Below are 22,133 nucleotides of genomic sequence, written 5' to 3'. Positions count from 1 at the left end.
CTGTGTTCTGACGCCAAGAGCTGTAGCCCTCTGCCATGTGCCACTCTGCCTTGTAATCTGCCAAGTATGGACTGAAACCTCCACAAACTGTAAGCGAAATAAACCTTTCCTTCCTTAATTTTGGGTGTCAGGTATTTTGTCCCAGCAACGAGAGAAAAGTAACCAAGACATTTGGTCACCTCTGCCAGAGCAGTTTCAGGAGCCAAGATGAGGCACAGAAGCCTGGCTGCAACAGGTTCACAGGTTCAAGAATGAAAAAAATAAAAAAATGGAATCCAGACACACAACCTATTCTTTAAAGGACAAATAATAAAAGCAATAACCTAAGGAGAAAGGCAATCATTTCTTGTTTTCACTTTTAACTCTGTGCCCTATTTTCTGCAGGGAAAGGGCTAAAAGAGGTTAAAAAAAAAAAAAAAGAAAATAGTAGGGACAATATGTGATACAAGATTTCACCAAATATAAGATAAACATGGTCTCCAGTTAAGTAACTTGTCCAAGTTCATGCAAAGTAAGGGAACAGTACGATAGAACCAAGCTGGCGGCACTCAACATGGTGGAAGACAGTGGACAGTGCTGGTAGTAGTAGCAGCAGTTTACACATTTGTAGCTCTATGTGTTAGGCAGTGTCATAAGAGTTTCATACATACTAACTCATTTAATTCTCACAACTACTTTTGTTAATATCTTTATTTTAAATGATGATTAAACATGAGTTAAGTATACGTACAAGGTCACACAACTAATAAGCAATGGGCCAGGATTCAGATTTCATCATTACTTCATATGGCTCCCTTCCAACTCATTTACTTAAGCTAATGCTCAATATACCTGTGTATTTGGAATAATGGATCATGACATCAGTTTACTAATTATGACAAGCAGGATCTGTTGTTAGATGAAAGAACAGAACAGAATGGACTACAGTATTCTCTCCCCAGTAGTTTACTAATACTGGGTGAAGGAGCTGAGATACCGGAGGCGAGTGAGCTGTAGGAGACAAGCATATGTCACAGCTGTGTTCAGTTTTACAACATAGTGGTGCACAATCATAAAACCTGTTCCTTCTCCAAGTGTAAAAGTTGTACAGAACAAAGAATATATTTATGAATTATTCAAAGCAATTATAGAGCTTGTTTTAATGGAAACACCCAAAGAATAATCAACTTCTTGAAGAAATCAACACTTCAGGAAAGCTTTGAAAAGCATTTAAGGAAAAGGGGGTAAAAGAGGGAGGAATAAAGGGACAGAAAGCTGAAAAAATGCTCCATTTAACCATAATAAGCTGAAAAACATTATGCACTGAACATAAACATGCAAGAATAGACTGAGGAAAAATGGTGTTTCTAGGCCCTCCTGAAGAACTGAAAATAATGTACAAATTCCAAAATGTAAATAATTTAAAGATCAAAATAAAAGAGAGACGATAGGAAACAAGGTGGCAGACTTTATGAAGATGAGAAGGGGATCTGAGAAAAGGAGAAAGGGGAGGAGGAAGTAAAAATGATCAAAATGCAGTATGTATATGCACTAATCCCCCAAGATGAATGTAATTATTACATATTACAAATATACACCAATAATTTAAAAATTGCAATTTTCTTTTTAAGAATACCACAGTAAGAGAAAGTACTTTTGAGCAGTGAATTATAACGTGGATAGGAACTCTGTCTTACAATAACTCTTTTCATGTAAACATAGCTAAGTACAAGAAAATGGAGCATAAAAAGCAAATTAGTCAACTGCCACAAGTAAGAAAATATGTAGAGTCTTATACAGTAAGTCCAAGAAAATATTCCTTACCACCACAACAAATTAAAAGTGGCTAAAAAATCAACAGAGGAAAATGAAAAACAGCATTTTAAATAAAGAGATAACATAAGAGCACTGCAGGTACAACAGGGTGGTATAGGCAAGAGTTTTGAAAAGCAGACTGAGGAAGAAACCTCAAAAGGGGCAATACTGCAATGAAAGCCAGTCAGCCTGATCATTAGAAAGAAGAGGAAGAACAAATACAATTCTATACACAAGCCAGTCGATGGAGAATTGGACTGTAAAATGGTAACCAGTATCATACAGACTCAGTCTTTTCGTGTGAAGTAAGTGACTCCAGTTGTGTGTAGGAATAATCTTACTTGTCAGAGCAAACAAACTAGGAAGGTCAAATTCAGTGGACCTTAAGAGACCAAGTAAGACTGCAGTGTTTTCTAACCTTAAACAGTACTACTATGTTCTGGTTTGTCTCCCCAAAATTCATATGCTGAAACCAATCCCAATGTAATACTATTAAAAAGAAGGACCTTCAGGAAGTTATTAGCTCATGAGGCAATGCCTTTATGGAGATTACTAACTTTATACAACAGGCACAGGGAGATAATTTTTTTCCTTTCTACCATGTTAAAACACATGATCTGTGAGGAAGAGAGCCCTCATCAGACAGCAAATTTGCCAGTGATCTGATTTTAGACTTATCAGCCCCTAGAACTGCAAGCAATAAATTTCTATTGTTTTCAAGTTACCCAGTCTATATTTCTTATAGCAGCCTTCACAGACAAGTGTTGTAAATGTATCTATTTTATATAAACATTTTTGTTTTAATAAGTGCCTCATATGAGGAAAACCAACCTAAAATGCTTATATCTTCAACGGTTTTTCCAATGTTCAGCTGTTTTCTTAAAATTAGCTTTGCACATCCAGTCTCTTCCCACTTAATAATGGGAATCATCCTTACTACAATGAGAACAGAATAGAAAATATCAGAAAGCATCATATATAGTGAGGGTTAATGTTTCATGACAGTTTCAGCTGTATGACTAGATACGTATGTGCACCATGTAAAATGTACTTTTATAGAAGGTCACTCACAGTTAGAAAAAGCTTGAGGAGCACTATTGTGTACTATGAAATATGGGAGTCTTTCCCATGGGAAGTGAGGGAAGGCACCTGAGAAGCCAGGTTAGGAACCAACTGCAGACAGAGTACTCCATAAGCAACAGGGGGAGGTTAACAGGTACAGCACTTCTGCTGCTCCACTGCATAGATCCTACAGTCCACAGACACTTGGTTAACACAAATACTGCAAAATACAAGTCATTAACAATCCACTGGCTAAAGAGTAACGGCTGTTCTACCAAAGAGTCTTCCTGAAGTGTGGCTCTTGTTTAACATACTGAACAGTTTAAGATAAGTATATATGGGAAAATATTTTCACGTAAATGAAATTTTTCCTCAGAAATTTTTCCAGCATATGTACTCCTTGTAAAGACTTCCCAACAAACTTACTTCACCAAAGACCAAAGGATCTGCATGACACTGCCACCTGATGGCCACTGTGAAGAACTACTGTCTATGTCTCAGCCTTGTTCCTGCACCTCTCCCTTCCCTACCTTCAAGGAAGGAGGCTTTTAGCATCTTTTCCCTCAAAAGAACCTTACATACACGTGTCACCGTTTTGCCTGTCTTCACTCTGAGGAGTAATGCCATCCCACACAATCTTATTCCAGCACTAGCCACAGAACACCATGACATAATGTAAATGTTCTGTGTATGTTCTGTCCAGGGTGTATATCTACCCTGTCAATACAGTAGCCATTAGCCATGTGCGACTATTATAACGCAAGTAAGACCACACAAAATAGGCAATCTTAAGACTACAATAAAAGAATTTTTAAAAATCTCAAATCAGAAGTGTAAATGCCAACTACTGAAACCTCATTTAATACTAACTGCAATGTCATTAACAAGCTGGAGATGGAGAAAGAACCCAGAGCTTTATTTATGCTATACACATCACACTACCACTGAGCTCCAGCCCTAACTTGACATCAACACACACGAGTACTGTACTTTCTCCTTTCTTATTAAACTAACTATAAAACAATGTTTAAGATTTTCTCCTATAATTCTAACACCCTATTCCCATTACATTTTTACCCTTCTAAATTTCACTTACAGTCACAGATACAAATAAATGCTCTACTTTTAAAAATCATTATTTTATAAATATTTACATTTCTATATTTATATTATTTTAATGACTATAATATAATATACTAAATTAATATGCTATAAATAATATATAGCCACACATTACCAGGCCAAAGACTATAAATATCCTTAACCTTCAGTATCCCACTTTTAGGGTTACCCTGTCAAAACGGATGTGTAGATATCTAAGATATATATGTATATGGTATGTGTGTGTGTATATATATATACACAGATATATATGGTGTGTGTGTATATATATATATGGTGTGTGTGTGCACATATATATATGTGCACACACACACATACATGAGTTAATGAAGAACTATGTCACATGTTGAAAAGCTAATGCATTTACAAATGTTTTAGCCCAGCAAAACTGAGAGAATACATGCCAGTACTGTCAAACAGTTTAAGCTGTGACATGTATGATCAAAATAGTTTTAAAGTATGATGGAGGCAGAACTACAATCACAGATGGAAATAATAGAAATGCAGTTTTCAGGCCAAAATAATTAAACGTTCCAAACTATCAAAATCATTCAAAAGGTAAACCACATAGAACATTACACTGGTCATTATGTACTGCAAATATGTACCAATTTAAAAAAACAAAAAACACTAAGCTGTCCACCTCTAAAAGCATTCAAACCTGCTAAGATAGATCATTCTGCACCACAGAACATGTGGGTTCTTACACTAGATGGAAGTAGGATTTCATAACCTCTTAGGGTTCCTTTCACTACAAAGCTCTTACTATAATCCCAACAGTGAGCTAGGTGGCATACAAAAGTGAACAAAACAAATAGAGTACCTATGCTTTTATGCACTTCCAGCCTGGTGGAGGAGATAAGAGAAAAAAGAACTCAGAGCAAGAAAACAAATGATCTGAATCCGAAGTGTGGTGAGGGAAGCACCATGAGAAGCTTACTTGAGAAGCAACAATCTGGAAGTGAAGGGAAGCCCCTCAGGAGAAGAAGAGCTCAGCTTGCAGAATGCTCTGTGCAAGCATGTGTAAGTAGAAAAATATCATCATATGGTTTATAATTCGTAAAAGGTCATACTGGGTATTACATGGAGAATGAGTTAAAAGAACTGTGGAAGCAGGGAATCAGGCAAGAAACTAGGTAGGGTCCAATAAGAAATGACAGACTCCACAGGCTGAAGTGAATGGACAGAAAGGAATGGATGCGTTTCAAGATGAGGGAGGCAGCAGTTACAGGAGTTGGCACTGAGTTAAACACAAAGGACAAGGAAACAAGGACAACTCCTGGGTTTCTGACCTGAACAATTCATCATATGGTGCTGTCAATTTCTGCGGTGGGAAAGACTGGGGAAAGAAGAGATGTGCAGTAAATGTGAAAATACAACTTTAAGTCTCCATGATTTTCTTTAGACTCGTAATAGAGCATGTCTGCCCAAAATCATTCACAATTCATTTTTTACTCAAGAAGCATTAAAGCCTTTTTATTCCTCAGAGGAAAAAATGCTATAAAGGAGACTGCATCAACTGAAAATAGAAGCTGAACTACAAATGGTATATTAAACAACTATCAAAGTCAAATTCAATGAAGTTTATAACTATACAATAATAAATAAGTAAAATGAAAAAGAAAATTCTACTCTTAGGAAATATGTGTTGAAGTACTTTGGGGATAAATAGCCATGATACGCAATCATGCAAGAGAACAAATGATAAGCAAATAACAAAATATTAACAGGTGAATCTGAGTAAATAGTATTTTATTATCCTTTGTATATTGTTGGTCCTGCAACATTTCTGAATATGAAATTATTCTAAATTACTTTTTTTAACACAGTGCCAGATTTCTCTTATTCATGCTAAACAGTTCCAATTCCTTTCAATTCATCTCATATATATCTTCCCCCAACTCACTCTGGCCATCTTGTCATTCCACATTAACCATAGCCGTCTCCCCAACAGGGACACAGAAGCATACCCAACACACTCCATACAAAGAAGGCATGATAGGAGGTAAGCACTGTGAGACTTCTTGCAATCTGCCATCACCCATTAAGTGCCATACCTCTAACTCTGTCTTCTGGAATGTACCATGCCCTATGTTCTCATCTGTAACAGGCTGCGGGATGACAGCTTCCTTTCAGTTTTTTACTTTCTCTTCTCATATAACACACAGCAATATATCTCACAACAGAGATTCACTATATGAGTTTCCATGTTCGTGAGACACCTGCATGAATCAAATGTTCCTCCTGCATGCTCTTTGGTATAGGTTGGTATCCCTAGGTACAGCAATTATCACATTTTATCTTTAAAATCATGACATCCTATGTTCTACTTTCTCTCCTAGATTGGATGCTCCTTGAGGACAAGGAACAAAAAAAATTTTTTCTATTCCTAAAGATGTAGAAAAGGTATTGATAGCAATAAAACTATTGAGCAAAGAAATAAAGATTACTGAAAAATCTATGTATGTTATAATTGCAGCTCTACTAAAAGCTACTTCTTTGGCTTCGGACCTAACTGTATACAGAGACTCTTACTTTACTTTTTTTTTTTTTGGTTTTTCTCAGGTACCGGGAACCGAACTCACGACCTTGCACTTGCCAGGCAGGCACTTTTGCCGCTGAGCTAAATCCCCAGCCCCTAGAGACTCTTACTTTAAAGTAAAAGAAATGTAACATTTAGAAATTACTGATAAGCCAATGAAAATGTCTATAACTTTATGCACAATTCCCAAATTTTGTTTACTTTTATAACACACTTATAAATTTATAAAATATGATTAATAAAAAGCAAAATGATATCAAGCTGAAGCCTAAGTCTCAACCACACCTTTAAATCAAAGTACATTACAGTTAGACCATACCAGCAACTGGTCAAAACAATGTAAGGAACATGTCAGTGTCAAGATAACACTTCAGACACTTTGTCTTCTATTATCAAAGAATCTTTATGTAAAATTATGTAAGAAAGGTAAGAACATTCAACTTAGTAAACAAATTAAAAACTAAAATTAAAATTATGTAAGAAAGGTAAGAACATTCCACTTAGTAAACAAATTAAAAACTATTTTCCTGTGAAAGGTAGTTGTTCAAATGCTCTAATTAAACTTGCAAAGAGAACAGCATTTCAGTTAGGATGTCATAACGTACTCCAAAAAGAAAACTATAAGACAGAAAGGCATCTTTACCAAATGATTACAGAGTAACACTTCAAAATGTTCCACTACCAAATGTCAAAACACCAAGTGCCTTAAAAGATGTTCCTGAGCTGTTAAATTAACAAAACACTGATGAGTCCCCATTTCAATAAGGCCTGATCCTCAAAAGGGGAGAACACAGAGATCTAAATCCAAATACCAAGCAGCCTTGTGGGTTTCAGCTGGCCTTCCAGAACTAGCGCCCACTGTTTCATGCCCTAGGTAAGGCCTATTTCAGGTCCATGCCCTCCAGGGGCCCCCCAGTTCTTGGGATCCCTGTTGTGCCCAAAGTTACTGCTCTGGACTCAACACCTAGAGTTGCCCAATGTCCCAGCCCCATCTGCGGAATGACAGGTAATCAAGTTCAGACACAGGTACTTGGCAACCGTGAGTACAGCCTCTCACCACCCTGTTCGGCCCTCTCTAGTGAATAGAATGGAAGGTACAATGTTTCTCACTCAGCTGGGCACAGTGCACCATCATATCCTTGCAGTCAATTTTCCTACCTCCTTTTAGATCTTCCCTAGTCATGGGACAGATAAAATACATATGAAATACACACCAAAAAAAATCTCAAACCCATCCTGTCCTCTCCAATAGTACCTCACTTCTTCATACAGAATCTTACCATCCCTAACCAGTATTCTAGCACAAGCTGCCTTAATTCTCTGCCTTTACTTTGTTCACCTTGATCCATTCTTTACACATTTCCCACAATTAATATTCAAACTTACAAGTCTGATCATGTCACTCTCCTTAAAATCTTTCCATGGTTCTCCAGAGTATAAATGCCTTAAAACAGTACTAACAGAAGCAGTAATATTTATTGAACTCCTGTGTGTCAGGTACATATACTACTTCATTCAAATCACATAATCCTGTAACATTGTTATTTTCATTATTCTTATTTTGCAGATTTAAGAAAAGTGCAACTTGCAGAAATCACATTTGTCTACAGACCCACAGCTAATGAGGGCAGTTAAGATCACAAAAGTCTTCCAAACCTTGCTTCAGTACTCGCTTTTATCTGTTCCCTTCTACCACTACCTAACAAACCCTGTCTTCCACACCATCTAAGGACCCCTAACTATTAATGTGCATTATGTCCTTTACCAAAGTGTACACTACTCCCTTGGCTCAAAGGACTCACCCACCCTCGTCTACCTTGGAAATTCTAAATCCTTCTTCCTTTCTTTTCCACACTCCCCAGTGGAAGCCCACAGGCAGATTAATATAAATCAAAATGATACATCCCACTCAACTTCAGAACACTATAGTACAACGTGCTCAAACAGATTTTCCAAGGTAAGAGCCAAGTAAGAAGTCCAGGGCAAACCTCATAAACACCTAAATCATCAGAAAGTAGATAAAGATCAACAATAAAGCAACAGCCAAAGCTAACAAAAACACCCTTAACACTTCTGCAAAATATTCTCAAAACAGAGAATATGAGACTCTTAAATTTTAAAGTACTTTAGTCTACAAATTTGGGCTTTCTTAATGTAACAAATTAGACAAAATCCTGTCTACTATTAGCACACCAAGAAGTTCTCAAACTAAAAAGCTCTCCTATGACTACGCTCCAAGTCCAGGAAATAATTATTTGATATTAACATCTGTGCTTTATGAAGCAGAGGAGATGGTGTGGAGATACAGTGATCATGTTACCACATCCGAAGCATCAGCACTTCTGCCAGTGCCTTCCAGGAACATATAACAGTATCAGGAATCCTTCCAGAGTGTTAACTAACAGGTGAACAGCATCTCTTTAGAGTACTACTCAAGTTAGCTTAAAATTCCCCATGCTAAAGCTCACTTTTTGTCTATTCCCAGTCTCTAGATTTTCCTGAAGTTAATTACTCTTTAGTAGGCATTTGGACCCTAAATAAAAAGTTACTTGTAAACCTTTAATGTCTTTTCTAGCTCATTAAGAAAATATCCTATAAGATCACTTCTCAAACTTCTCCTAGGCAGACCTCAGTTTCTACACATCTTGTTTTTTTCCCTGTAATCTTAACAAATGCTCCTAAACTTCAAGTAAATTTCTTGAAAACACAGAAATTATTCCTTAACAATATCATCTAATACAGATACTTAAGAAAGCAACCTTTAATGGATACAGAAGGATCCTTGATTCAAGTACTATTCTAGGGTGGTCAAAGACAGACTATTTTGCCTCTGGCATTCACTACAATCAACAGGCACAACCTGGATACTCACCATATAGGCTAAGGCCTGGAGCAGAAGGCTGGTTTTCATATCTGGAGTGGACCACTTGAAAACCAGCCTTCTGCTCCAGGCCTTAGCCTATGGTCCACTCCAGATATCAGTGTCAGCCTAAGAGAAGAGAGAGAAGCAAGACTAGAACAACTAATAGAAATGGAAAACAAGAGAACAGAGGTCAGGATGACTCCAAGGTTTATAATTAGAGCAACAGTTAGTTATCATCACTTAACATCACTGAACAAGGTAAATACATGACCCGAAGATAGAAAAGGCTAAGAAAGAACAAATATGAAAGAAAAACAGGACAGAGTGATAATGGCTTAGAAGCCAAAGAAAGAGAGTGTCAAGAACTTGGGCGTGATCATCTAAGAGATTCACAGTACACTTAAAACTTAGGAACTATTTCAAAGCACAGACACAATTTCAGTGAGAAAGTAAGAGTAAAACCCTGTTGAGGAAAGTGGGATAATTCAAGAAAGGAAGATGTGAAGTGTGCTTAAAACAGAATGTAGGTAGAGTTTTGCTGGAGAGAAAGATCATGTAAGGGAAGTCAGGAAAGGCAACTGAGTTAAACACTTTGAATTCCAGATTTTATTTCTGGACTTTATTCTATGAACAGGAGAAAAGACACATAGCTTGTTTGCTTTTTTTTCTCTACTCTGATGACAAGGTATATGATGAACTGGAATAAGAGGTAAGGGAGGAGAATCTATTAAGAGGTCTTAAATTTACCTAATTATAGTAGTAAAACCTATAAAGAGGTTGGCAGTAGCCAAAGTAAAAAGGAACACATGAAGGTGTTTTCTACTCCCAGGGTACCTGTGATAATAGATACACATTTGGTTTCTGCCTCTGGTTCCTGGCACACAGCTCCTAAAACCCTCATAAGAGTGCTTTTTGTCTGATAATGAATGACTGGTAGTTAAGGGTTCCTAGACTGTCACAGGATGGGGGCTGGTCACCCAAATAACTAAGATGTGATTAGAAGGTTAAGACTTTCAGTCCCCGCCACCTCCAGGGCGGGGAGACAGGCTGAAGATTAAGATCAGCAATGACCAATGATGCAATCAATTGCTCCATATTATGGAGCCTCTTGAAAAACTAAAAGGACAGAATCCAGAGAGCTTTTGGATAACTGAACTCCCCTGGAGGGTGGAAGACCCAAAGATAGCACAGAAGCCCCAAGCCTCTACTCACATGCCTTGGCCCATTCATCTTTTCCATCTGGCTATTCAGCTATATCCTTTACAATAAGCTGATAAATATAAATAGTTTCCTTGAGCTCTGTGAGCCACTATAATAAATTAATCCTTTTGATTTCTTTTCTCTCATTGCTGGAACAAAACACCCAACAACTAAAGTTAAGGAAGGAAAGGCTTACTTAGCTCACAGTTTGTGGAAGTTTCAGTTCATAATCAGCTGGCTTCAAGGCAGGATGGCCTGGCATAGGAACAACGTGGTTCAGTTCCAGGAGGTAGAAGACAGTAAAGTAACAAGAACAAACGGGGTTGGGGAGCCACCCTCTTTTCCTCCCTTACACTGTAGGCAGGTTACTTGCTTTCCTCTTACACAGGCTCAGGATGTTTACAAAGTGAGGACCCTAGCCCCCTGCTAAGTCACTTAGTTAAACTTCTAAACTTGTCAAGTTGACACAATGTATCAACCATTACATCATTCAATCCAAGGAGAGCTCCTGGGAACCTTAATCTATAACTGGACAGTCATAAGCACAGGACACAACCTGGGGGTTGCAACTGGCACCTGCAGTGGGGAGCAGTCTTGTGGGACTGAGCCTTTAGCCTATGGCAGTGACAGCAAACCTTTTAGAGACAGGCACCCAAACTGCAGCCCAAAACTACCTATTTATCACTAAGTGCCAGTACTGCAATTAAACCTGAATGCTGAGGTTTTAGTTCAGGAAAAACAACTCATACATTAACATCTTTTGTCTTAAAAGAAAAAACAACATGTGTGCCATAGGTACACCACCACTGTAGTATGGGATGGGAGGCTCCCTCCAGGCAGACAATGTCAAGCTTGAGATAAATTGTAGGAAGTTCATAAATTATCAGAAGTGTTGTATTTTACAAGAGCTGTGTAAGATAAACACTTTGTTTTTTCCTTTCTTCTAACAGTGCCCTAGATATTTCACTACTGCTACATTACTATGCTCATCACATGGTATCATAATCATTTCTGAACTGTGACCTTCTCTGATTCAGCGTCTCATTACTAATCCTAACAAGCCAGGGACACAGGAAAGAGGCAAAAAATGTCTGTTGAATTATAATAGAACTTCATAACGGATGAAATGTAGCAGTAAGACTTGAAGACTGCAGAGAAATCCTAAAAGGGCGATGAGGTTTAATGAATGAATTTTAGGACATGTCTGGCTTTAGCATGAAGGATGGTAAGTACAACATCCAAATAAAATGTCGAAGAAGAAAAAGGAAACCAACCAACCAACCAACAGGGGTGGGTGGGCAGACAAGAAAATAGCTGGGTTACATATAACAAAATCAACAAATCCCATTATGCTAATTTCCTAATATTCTTTAGGCTATAATTCTGTTTTTAAGAATATTATTTGAATTGCTTATTTGTATATTCTGTACAAATTAAATGATGTAAACGCCCAACTAAATGGATCAATCAAATCTGGGCCAACATTGTGTAACTATGTGCCTTACCTAATCAATCAACAAAAATTTACTATTTGTCTATAAGTTGGGGTAAGGAAAATGAGCCATGAAAGTAAACAGAGTAAAATACATGAAATACTACAACCATAAAATGTCACAACATAGGTAAAAGAGAATATGATGAGGATGGGCAGGAAAAAAGCAGGATCAAAATATGCCTATCCACTCTCCTAGAAGGAGAGACACCTATATTGTGCTCTTAAAAAGATGAAGTGATTTAATGAGATGGCTAAGATAAACAGAATTCTAGGAAAAAAGGAATACTATGTGCAAAAGTTTAGCAGCCAAGTGTGGTGGCACATGCCTGTAATCCCAGAACTTGGGAGGCTGAGGCAGGAGGATCATTCCAAGTTCAAGACCAGCCTGGACTACAAAGTGAGCTCGAGGCAAGCCTGAAGTACATAACAAGACCCTGTCACAAAAAGACAAGAAAAAGTAAGTTTAGAGACATCCCATTTCTCCTCTTCATGGAAATGTAACAAAAGATGGGGCAAAGCACCTGGTGGAAGATTTTCCATACCCTAAGGATCTGATCTTTATCCTGTTGTCATATAAGAAACATTAGATATGAATTAGAATCCCCAAGGGAGTACCTCCCTAAAGCAGAACACATGTGTGGGCAGGAGGTAGGAGACAAAAAAGAATTGGGATCCACTGAAGGTTTTTTCAGATGTAACAGGACCTGACTGGATCTGTTTCAGAAATCCAGAAATCAGAAACATGGATTGGTGCCAAAGGAAGAAAAGATGGAAAAGACCTGAAGAGTTAAAGAGTACTTACAAATAAGCTCCAATACACAATAACGACAAATCTTCAAACAAAAATGAACTGCAGAGAGAGGTACACAAAGTATTGTAACTATAATAAATGCTTTCAGTATTTTCTAAATTTATCTCAGGTCTCAACAATCATAAGCAATTACAGTAGAAGTGTGGTGAGGTATATTAGAAAAGAGCAGTGAAAAGGAGTAGCCATCAAAATTTCCCTAAAAGTAGTTGATTACAATTCAATTTAGATTTAGATTTAGATTTCAATTTAGATTTCTTTAGTGTTTTTAAAACATTTTCCTTTTTAAAAAGGTACTCCAGCCAGGTATAGCGGTTCATGCCTATAATGCTAGCACCTATGAAGCTGAAGTAGGGAGACTTGCAAGTTTGAGGCCAGCCAGAAAATGGACTGGGATCCTGTCTGAAAATAAAACCTTAAAAAGGACTAGGATTGTAGCTCAATGGTAGAGCACTTGCTAGTATGTTCAAGGACCAAAGTTCAATCCCTAGTACCCAGTGCCAATCAAATCAAATCAAAACATGGTAAAACAAAATAAAACACTTCATAGTAAAATTACTATATAAGACAAATTACCAAATCAAAGTTTAGACTCTGTAACAGGCTAAGCACTGTCCAAAACTACTGAGAATAATCAACAGGAAAAATACAGCCATTTAATTCATTTCCTAGTCATTCATTAAAAATAGGGTTACCCACATATAAAAACTAGTTTTGAATTGGTGAAAATTCTCCCGCCCCCTACTAAAGAGTAGTGGCAGGGAGAGGTGAAAGGACACATGAAAACTATTTAACATTTGTTCCCATTAGCCAATGTCTTCATCTGAAAGAAAGGAAAATACATAAGGGCATGTATATGATAATGATGGACCTAGGGAACACAGACTAGTATAAAATGTCATTTACATTTCAAAGAAATGGTTCCTGCAGTTTCCTTCTTTACTGGACTATTTCATTAACTACATACCTTGTATACATATATATAGCAGAAAAGCATCAATCTTTCAAAAAAAGAAAGCTCCTTGACTTTACATGCCTCCAACTACCACTGTTTCTCAATTCCACTATATAACAAACTCCCTGAAAGAACTATCTCTACTATATCCAATTCCTCCCCTCCAACTCTCTCTCAAACCCATTCCAATCAAGTTTCCACCTCCACCACTGTATCAGAAACAACCTGTTAAGTTCACTAGTGATTTTCACACTGCTGTTAACAGTCATCTCTTAGTCCTCATCTAATTAATGTTACATAGCCAATCAACCACTCCCTTCCTCTTAAAACAGTCCACTCAGCTTCATTCTACTCACCCTTAATTCTTCTTCTTCACAGGGTGCTGCTTATTTTCCTTTGCTAACGCCTCTGTCTCTCTTTGTGTCTTTGTAAATATTACAGAACCTGAAGAGAAGCCTTTGGCCTTCCCCGGCTATACTCACTCTCTAAACTGTCTCAATCAGTTCTCTAAATGCTATCTGCCACTGGCTGAAAATTTGTATCTCCAGCCCAGACCTCTGCCTTGAACTGCAGAATCATGTATACCCAGAATATCTGTAGTATACATGAATCATGTATACTACAGAATATCTCCACTTAAACTGCTAACGTAGCATGTCCATAATTAAACTCAGTAGTGTCCCCTAAAACCTACTTCTTCTGTAGTCTTATCCATCTTAGTAAATGTCAACTTGATTCTTCCAGTTTAAGCCAAAACCCACAGGCCACACCAATCCATTATCAAATTGTTGGCTCTGCCTTCAGAATATATAAAGAATGTGAGTGCTTCTCCCAACGCCTTTCTAAAATCAGTGTCATTGCCACCCAGGTGCAGCCTGCTAAACAATCTCATGATGGCCCACACCAACATTCTCTAGATAGCAGCACAGAGGACCACTTAAAATAAGTCAAAACCCTCCAGTGGCTTCCCATATTCAGAATAAAAATCGAGTTTTACTGGCTTTCATGGCCATGTATGATCCAACCTCCCCCTCCCAACCCACCTCTCAGACCCTGTCTTCTACCAAGCATTCTCTACCCCCCCACCCCCCGACCCCCCTGCATCCACTGACATGTACTTGCCACAACTCAACAGACCAAGGATGCTTCAGCACAGGATCTGTGCACTCCTGATCATCTTTTTTAAATGTTCTGCCCCCTAGTATCTGCACAAATTGTAATCTCACTTCAAGATCTCTGCTCACAAACCAGTTTGCATTACAGTTCCTTAACCATCCTGTATCAAACAGCAGAACGCTGGAGCTGGGGATTTAGCTCAGCAGCACAGTGCCTGCCTGGCAAGCGCGAGGTCATGAGTTCAATTCCCGGTACCGAAAAAAAAAACAAAAAAGACAAAACAGCAGAATGCTCCTTTCATGGTCTTTACACCGCATGCTGTTTTCTACACAGCCCTATATTAGCTAAGGGACTACATATATACTTGTTCATTTTCTGTATCCTTTCATTAGAATATAAGCTCCACAAGGGCAGAAAACTGCTTTGTTCACTGCACTATTCTTAGCATGTGTTCATTCATCTTGGGATGGATGGATGGATGGATGGATGAAAACCCAGACTCAGGATCCAGTCTCAAAATCCAGAATGAGGAAATTTTCAGCATAGGCACCCTGAAGTCCTGGACAAAAAATGACTGCAAGAACAGCCACAACCACAGCCAAGTCTACAACTCTAGCTGAAGCCAGTAACAGAGTTGACAAGTACATACCATGACGAGAAGGATGGGCAAAGGGAGGGAGAAGAGGGAGAAGAAAGGATGGCCATCCTGCCTCCCTCGCCCTTGAAAAGAAATACCACTTGGATGTTTCCTGTAAACTCACCTATCAACTCTGACCAAATATCACCAAGTGCACTCACACACTTAAAAGCTGTTATGAATAGTTCCTGCTTTTCTAAGCTGTGGTCTTCTGAGAAAATGTTAATTCCCAATCCTAACACTAGCTGCCAAGACATAATGGTCAGAGAAAGCTCTCAAATTTCCTCAAAGCACTCAGGCTGCAACCAAATATCATTAACATGATGACAACAATTGAAAGAAGCTTCTGGTGTCTGCCTCCCTGTTGTCCCTAGTGTATATACCAGTGGCTTGGTCATCAAAAATTTTGATCTCTTAGTAGGGAGAAGTAGGCAACAGGATTGGAATTTTTTTTTTCTCATTTTAAAGAAAGGAAAAATAGTAGAGAATAGAAAGCATCCACTAAGATATGACATGTTACCTGGGCTTTTCAATACGGACTAAAACACTAAGATACCAAGAATTCCTCAGCTAAAGCGCCATGTCTTACATCTCCCATTCCCAAACTCAGATTTCAAGATGTGAGACTGGAGCCCAACTGAACAGCTGGGAGCAGGGAAGGGGTTGGGGGAATGACAATCAGAAGGGAAAGGAAGGGAGAGTAACTACTCATGCTTTTTCTCTCTTCCCCTTTGTACTGTAATTACCAAATACAGAAAGACAGCAAAAGAAAACTGGGAAGGAGAAAGCAAAATAGAGGGTTAGGATGACTTGAAGCAAATATATGGCAGCAGAAAAAAAAAAAAAAATCAAGGACAAATTACTCTCTAAGTGACTGAAAAATAGACATACAAAGTAAATTAGATGGGCATGGTGGTGCACCCTGCAATCCCAGCACTTGGGAGGCTGAGGCAGAAGGAAAGACCAGAAAAATAAATAAATAAGTAAAATACGTTAGAAACCGGCAAGGAAATTTAAAACAAGTCCCCACACTTTTTATAATCATATAAAGACAAAAGATTCTTAATTGTATGGAATGATCTATGGCATTTTAAGACCAACACTCCCAAATGATCCAACTATATTCCACTTTAGCTAGTGGTCAACAGTAAAGACAAACAGGAGAAGAACTTCAGCTCTCCTTTTAGAATCTTCTGGTTTCCCCAATGGCTCCAAACCTCGATTTAACTGACCAGAAGTCTCTAAAGGCAAATAAGTGACTTTGAGACACTGAAGAACAGTAACTCAGTAGAGAGGAGCTAAAAATGCAGATTACACATTCCATTCTCTGATTCAACAATCTCTCAAAAAGAAAGGAATGCTCTGACTGGTTCATCTCAGTAGGCTGACTCATACCCCAGCATGGGCACCTGTAGCAAGCAGACGTTCAAAACCGAAAGCAGCAGTAGCCAAAACACATGAGAAGCTGCAAGAACACTGTTAAGAAAGGGACCTGAAGCCAGGTGTAGTGGTGCTCTCCTGTAATCCCAGCACTCAGGAGGCTGAGGCAGGAGGATCACCGCAAACTTGAGGCCAGCCTGGGCTACACAGCAAGTTTAAGGCCAGCTTGGACTCAAAAAAAAAAAAAGAGAGAGAGACATGAGGGGAAGTCAATAACAGTGGAAACACAACTTAGCTCTGTCCAGTACTGGCCATCATCACTTCATAAGGCACACTAACCAGAACTGTTTAGGAGTCTGAGGTGGCATTCTACATGCTAACATTTCCCTCCACAGCTTTGTCTCCCTGATGGCACAGTGAAGTCCTTCCTCTATCCAGCCTTTGATTTTGGTGACTGCTGTTTCCCAGTTCAGCCTCTTGCCCTCACCCTATGTTTACTCACACCTTCTATTCAGTTCCCCTCCTTGACAAGCACAAAATCCGGTGGGGGATGTGTCACTAGGTACAACACACCACAGTCAGTGCAATGAAGGAAATAGAAGAATGCTGTGAGCACACAGTCATTTGTCATTACCCGACCTGGTGTCTTTCAAGTCAGTCTCTCCCTTTCCCATTCTCCTGTAAGTCACGTGGTCTTACAACGTTCCAGAATATCCTTGATTTCTAAGTCTGCCAAAAAATGTAGACTTCATTTCTCCTATAATATTTCACTCAATTCCTACAAAAACAGTTCAATATATTGCTCCAGTCACATCAGCCATATTTCCAAAAGAGAAAACATAACATATCATTCCTTTGCTCTGAAAACATCTACTGTCTTTCAATTCCCCAGGAGAGGAAGTCGAAATCGTTAGCACACCAAATAACATAATACGATATACTTTTGAAATTGCACCTTGTAAAAGCAGAGCGGCTGTCTGAATTCCAGTCCCCCTGCCTACTAGCTATGTTACCTTTAGTAGGTCATTTTGCATCCCTGTTTTCTCATCCACAAAACAAGGATACTAAAGGAATCTACTGTACAGATTTGCTATCAAGAGTAAGTAAGACACTCCATGCTAAGAACCAGTACAGTTTATCTGGTAACAGTTCTCTTAGGCTATCTCATCTTCCCAGAATACATCACTTCCCAAGGGGAGCAGATAACCAAGTTTTGCTTTCATGTATTTTATAATGATTAACAGTAGGAGTTAAATCAGAATGACCCTCTGATTAATACCGAGCCAACAAAAACTTCAATTAACCAATATATTGCATTCATGAAAATTTTGGTTTGTCTCAACTATCATATTTACTTTAATCAGATAATGGTATAATTTGATCCCCAGACCTCATAATCAAGACAAAAATCACAAAGCTTAAAAACTCAGTGATTCTAATACTGTGAAAAACTACAAAGTCCTCACTGCTAAAAAAAATATATAAATAAAACGACCAGAAATATTTTTTAAAAACTTATTGATGGTGTTAAACGCTAATGACATGGTGAAAAGTTTTAGTAAATTTGTAGATGGACAAACATTGGAAAGGAGAAAATAAAACTAGAAAACCCTGCATTTGCGCTTTTAAGGGCTGTGACGTTAGATAGCAATTCTTCTTAGCAAACAAACTTTTAAACCAGGTGTGGGTGGTACATGCCTGTAATTCCAGCACTGTGGGAGCATGAGGCAAGCAGATTCCAAGTTTAAGCCCGGCCTGGGCAATTCAGCAACTGAGCAAGAACCTGTCTCAAAATAAAAAATTAAAAAATGGCTGGGGATGCAGCTCTGCGGAAAGGCACTCGGTTCAAACCTTAGTAACATAAACACTTTTTAAAATTTAAAAAAAAAAAAGAACAGAACTGGTCAACTAAACTCGGCTAGTGGCAACGAAAGCAACACCTTTCAAAAGAAAATCCGGCAGTATTTTGACAAAATCTTCCTGTTCTCTAACCTTGTAATCCCTCTCCTGGGCCTTCAGCTTAAAAGAAAGAAAAATGATCAACAGCTATATACTAACGCACTACTTGCTAAATGGTAAGCAAGGTGTCCAGTTACTGAGAAATAAGTAACTCAACTCCTTATAACATTAGGTAATAATCTAAAGGTATAAAAATTATAGCAAAAAGAAAACCCATTAAAGATGGAAGCAAATATTAAATATTACATTTATGCCTTGATTATAAAATACATAGATATGATAAAGAAAGAAGAAGAAAAATTAAAGGCTTACACTGAATTTTTTTTTATTTCTTTGACCACTACCTTGTTTGGAATTGATCAGGCCCATCAGACTAAGTTTAAACATTTCATGACTGACTTTTCAAAAGCATGAAACCACAATCATTTTTCCCCCTAAAAATCTATCACACAGGAGTAATCAGATACACTCTTCTCACATAAAGACAAGTCATACATGTAATTTTAGCCATGCTATTAGCCAGCTGTAACGTTATTGTACTAAAATCTCATTTTACCATCAAAATGTAACTATCTATGGGATCTCCATATGGTGATCAGATGCCACTTGTTATGGGACATTTACAGAGAGGCACCGAAGCAAGACGCTAAAACCATCTAGCCAAATGGAATGTGAAGTTTCAGTTTCTCCCATATTCCCAAATGAATAATCATGTTTCACAGCCACTCAAGGGCTCCAAGTCCCTAGGAGTGGCAGCTAAGGACTCAAGAAAGAAGAAAGCACAAGCGGACTTATCTCCTTGTGAAAAATTGGAGACTTCTTCACTACTGCCTATAGCACCACGAAGCAGAAAAAAAAAACACTTTCATGAGGTCAAAAGTGTAAGAGATGACCCTAAGTAATTTCAGGCATGTGACTTGCCTGTTCAGGCTTTAGTTTTTTTAAAGGTAAAATTTTGAAAGTTGAATAAGCTGAGCATGTAGGCACATGCATGTAATCCCAGCATTCTGGAGGCTGAGGCAGACAGGTCAACTCAGAGTTCATGGCCAGCCTGGACTACATGAGTTCAAAGACAGCCTGAACTACATAGGAAGACACTTTCTCAAAAAAAAGTTGAATCAAATGATGTTAATATCTTTAAATTTAACATATGTTAATGTAACAGATCCTTTTTCCAATACACATGTCTGTCACAACTTCCACTCAGATGATTAAACAATTATTAAGACTTAGAATCAGGAAACCAGGGGCAAAGGTGAAGTACAGATGACTGTAACCGCAGTTGTATCTGTTTTCCCACATGACCTTGGGTAAATTACCGCACTTCAAAATAAAGTCCTAGGACCAAGGCAGCAATCCTCACTAGCCACGCCCTTTTCATTCCTGCATCACAAATGGATTGGTCCTTTCTATCATAGCTAGGACTTCATTTCTAACCAACAATTTTATACTTCTTTCTTGGGGTATTTGTAAGTTTCTTGCACATTAACCTTTTCTGTTTTCTGATGCTGAAAAAAGGCAGTCTAACACACCTTGCCTACCTTAAAGCTATATTCAAGGCTGGGACAATTTCTCAAAGACATATTCAGTAAATGGCTTTTGTGCACCTATGCCACACAACAGTAAGAGCTAGAGTTGTGAACTTCAGAAGAAACTGAAAAGCCTCACAGAGACAGATGTATAAACTAATCATTAACTACCAATCGGCAAAATGCTAAGTGCACAATGTGTGCTACACAACCCTGCTGGATTGGTGAAGACAGAGGGATGAGATGTCTGGACAAGACTAGAGGAGACAGTGCAGTAAGATCATGAAAGGCAACTTGTTTATTAAGAAGAGAAGACTTCTCAACAGAGAGAACCATAAAACCCAAAGGAACATGTCATCTTCTGAGAATTATGCAAAGTCTTATGTGAAAAAGGGCAGGCATAATGGAAAGAGACAAAACTAAAATCAGCCTCCTACCAAAAATGGTGAAAGTTTTGAATATTCGCCAGATAAACCATGAAAAGTCACTAAAGGACTTCTGGACATGAATCAAAGTCCTCTTCTTTCCTCCACACAGTAAAAGGAGCTGAGTGAAGGTAACAACGAAATACTTCTACCTGTGGAAAGGTAGGATTAAAAAGAAACTATTTTTAATGGAGAATTCCTGTTCTCAGGGTGGCATCTTAGCATAACACTGAGGCAATATATTGTGAATTATGGCTAACAGGTTGAAGAAAGTATTTCAACTTAAAGAATATATGAGGTCAATGTGTTGAAAACACTAAAAAAAGTCAAGTGAGAAAACAGTAAAGCACTTCTAATACATTAAAACAGGAAACAGTAGTAGCCTAAAAGACTGACTTCAGGCAAAACCCTGAGTGATGTTTACATCCTTGTTATATATTCATTATGGACTATAAAACGTAATTTATACATATTTTTCACTGGAGAATACCTTACACTTGGTTAAAGTCTCTTTAAACTAGTCTAAATGATGCTTTTAAAGATAACTGGCCAAATGAATCGGCTTAATACTTTAATAATCAGGAGGAAAGGAACGCCCTTTCCAGTGGATAGTTTCAAACCCCTAAAGCTCCCTTCCTCTCCTTCCCAGGGAGGAATGACAGTCCAATCTGGGACCCCCAAGAGTCCCTGTATCAGTAATTTCTACGCTGCTAAGGCCTAGTCTAAGAACAGCCAGCCTAAATGGCTGTGTGGCCCACAGACATGAATTTGCAATTATTAAAACTCGAACTCGAGCTTAGTCACCAAGGACCATCTCAGAGAAGTCATTCCTCCCTTCACTTTATCAAGAAAGTAGGTGCATTTTTAAAAATACATGAAAATCGGAAGGGGAAAGGGATGGACGGGAGGGGAAAGGGATAGAAGGGAGGGGAAGGGGATGAAAAAGAATTAAGGTGAGTTATGTACATGTACCAACTCCCCACAAGGTGTGTCATCATTATGTACTGCAATAATGCGCTACTACTAATAAAAATGTTTTAATGTATAAAAATAGCAGATGTCAAGGCAGGACGCATCTGAATCTACAACAACGGTGTGATCAACCAAAGTTTCGTCTCAGGGTGTGCTTCAGGGCGTGTCTTTGTTTTGACCCGGTGATTTAGAACACCCCACTCCTTCGCGGCACCCGGGGCTTTCCCCATCACCCGCCCGGGCGCCCCAGCTCGGCCTCCGACGCCGGGCGGCC

General features: G+C 38.4%; 1 protein-coding gene across 2 annotated transcripts in view; it reads right to left on the bottom strand.

Moving 5' to 3' along the window:
* Ccser2 (coiled-coil serine-rich protein 2) overlaps positions 1 to 22,133 on the bottom strand; it is a gene marked incomplete in the record, with an annotated part of 160,295 nt that overhangs the window by 137,745 nt on the left and 417 nt on the right.

The sequence above is a fragment of the Chinchilla lanigera genome, unplaced genomic scaffold, assembly GCF_000276665.1.
Source record: "Chinchilla lanigera isolate Chin_1 unplaced genomic scaffold, ChiLan1.0 scaffold00109, whole genome shotgun sequence".
NCBI lineage: Eukaryota > Metazoa > Chordata > Mammalia > Rodentia > Chinchillidae > Chinchilla > Chinchilla lanigera.
Note: the sequence above shows the minus strand (reverse complement) of the source record. Positions and strands in the feature narration are given on the sequence as shown.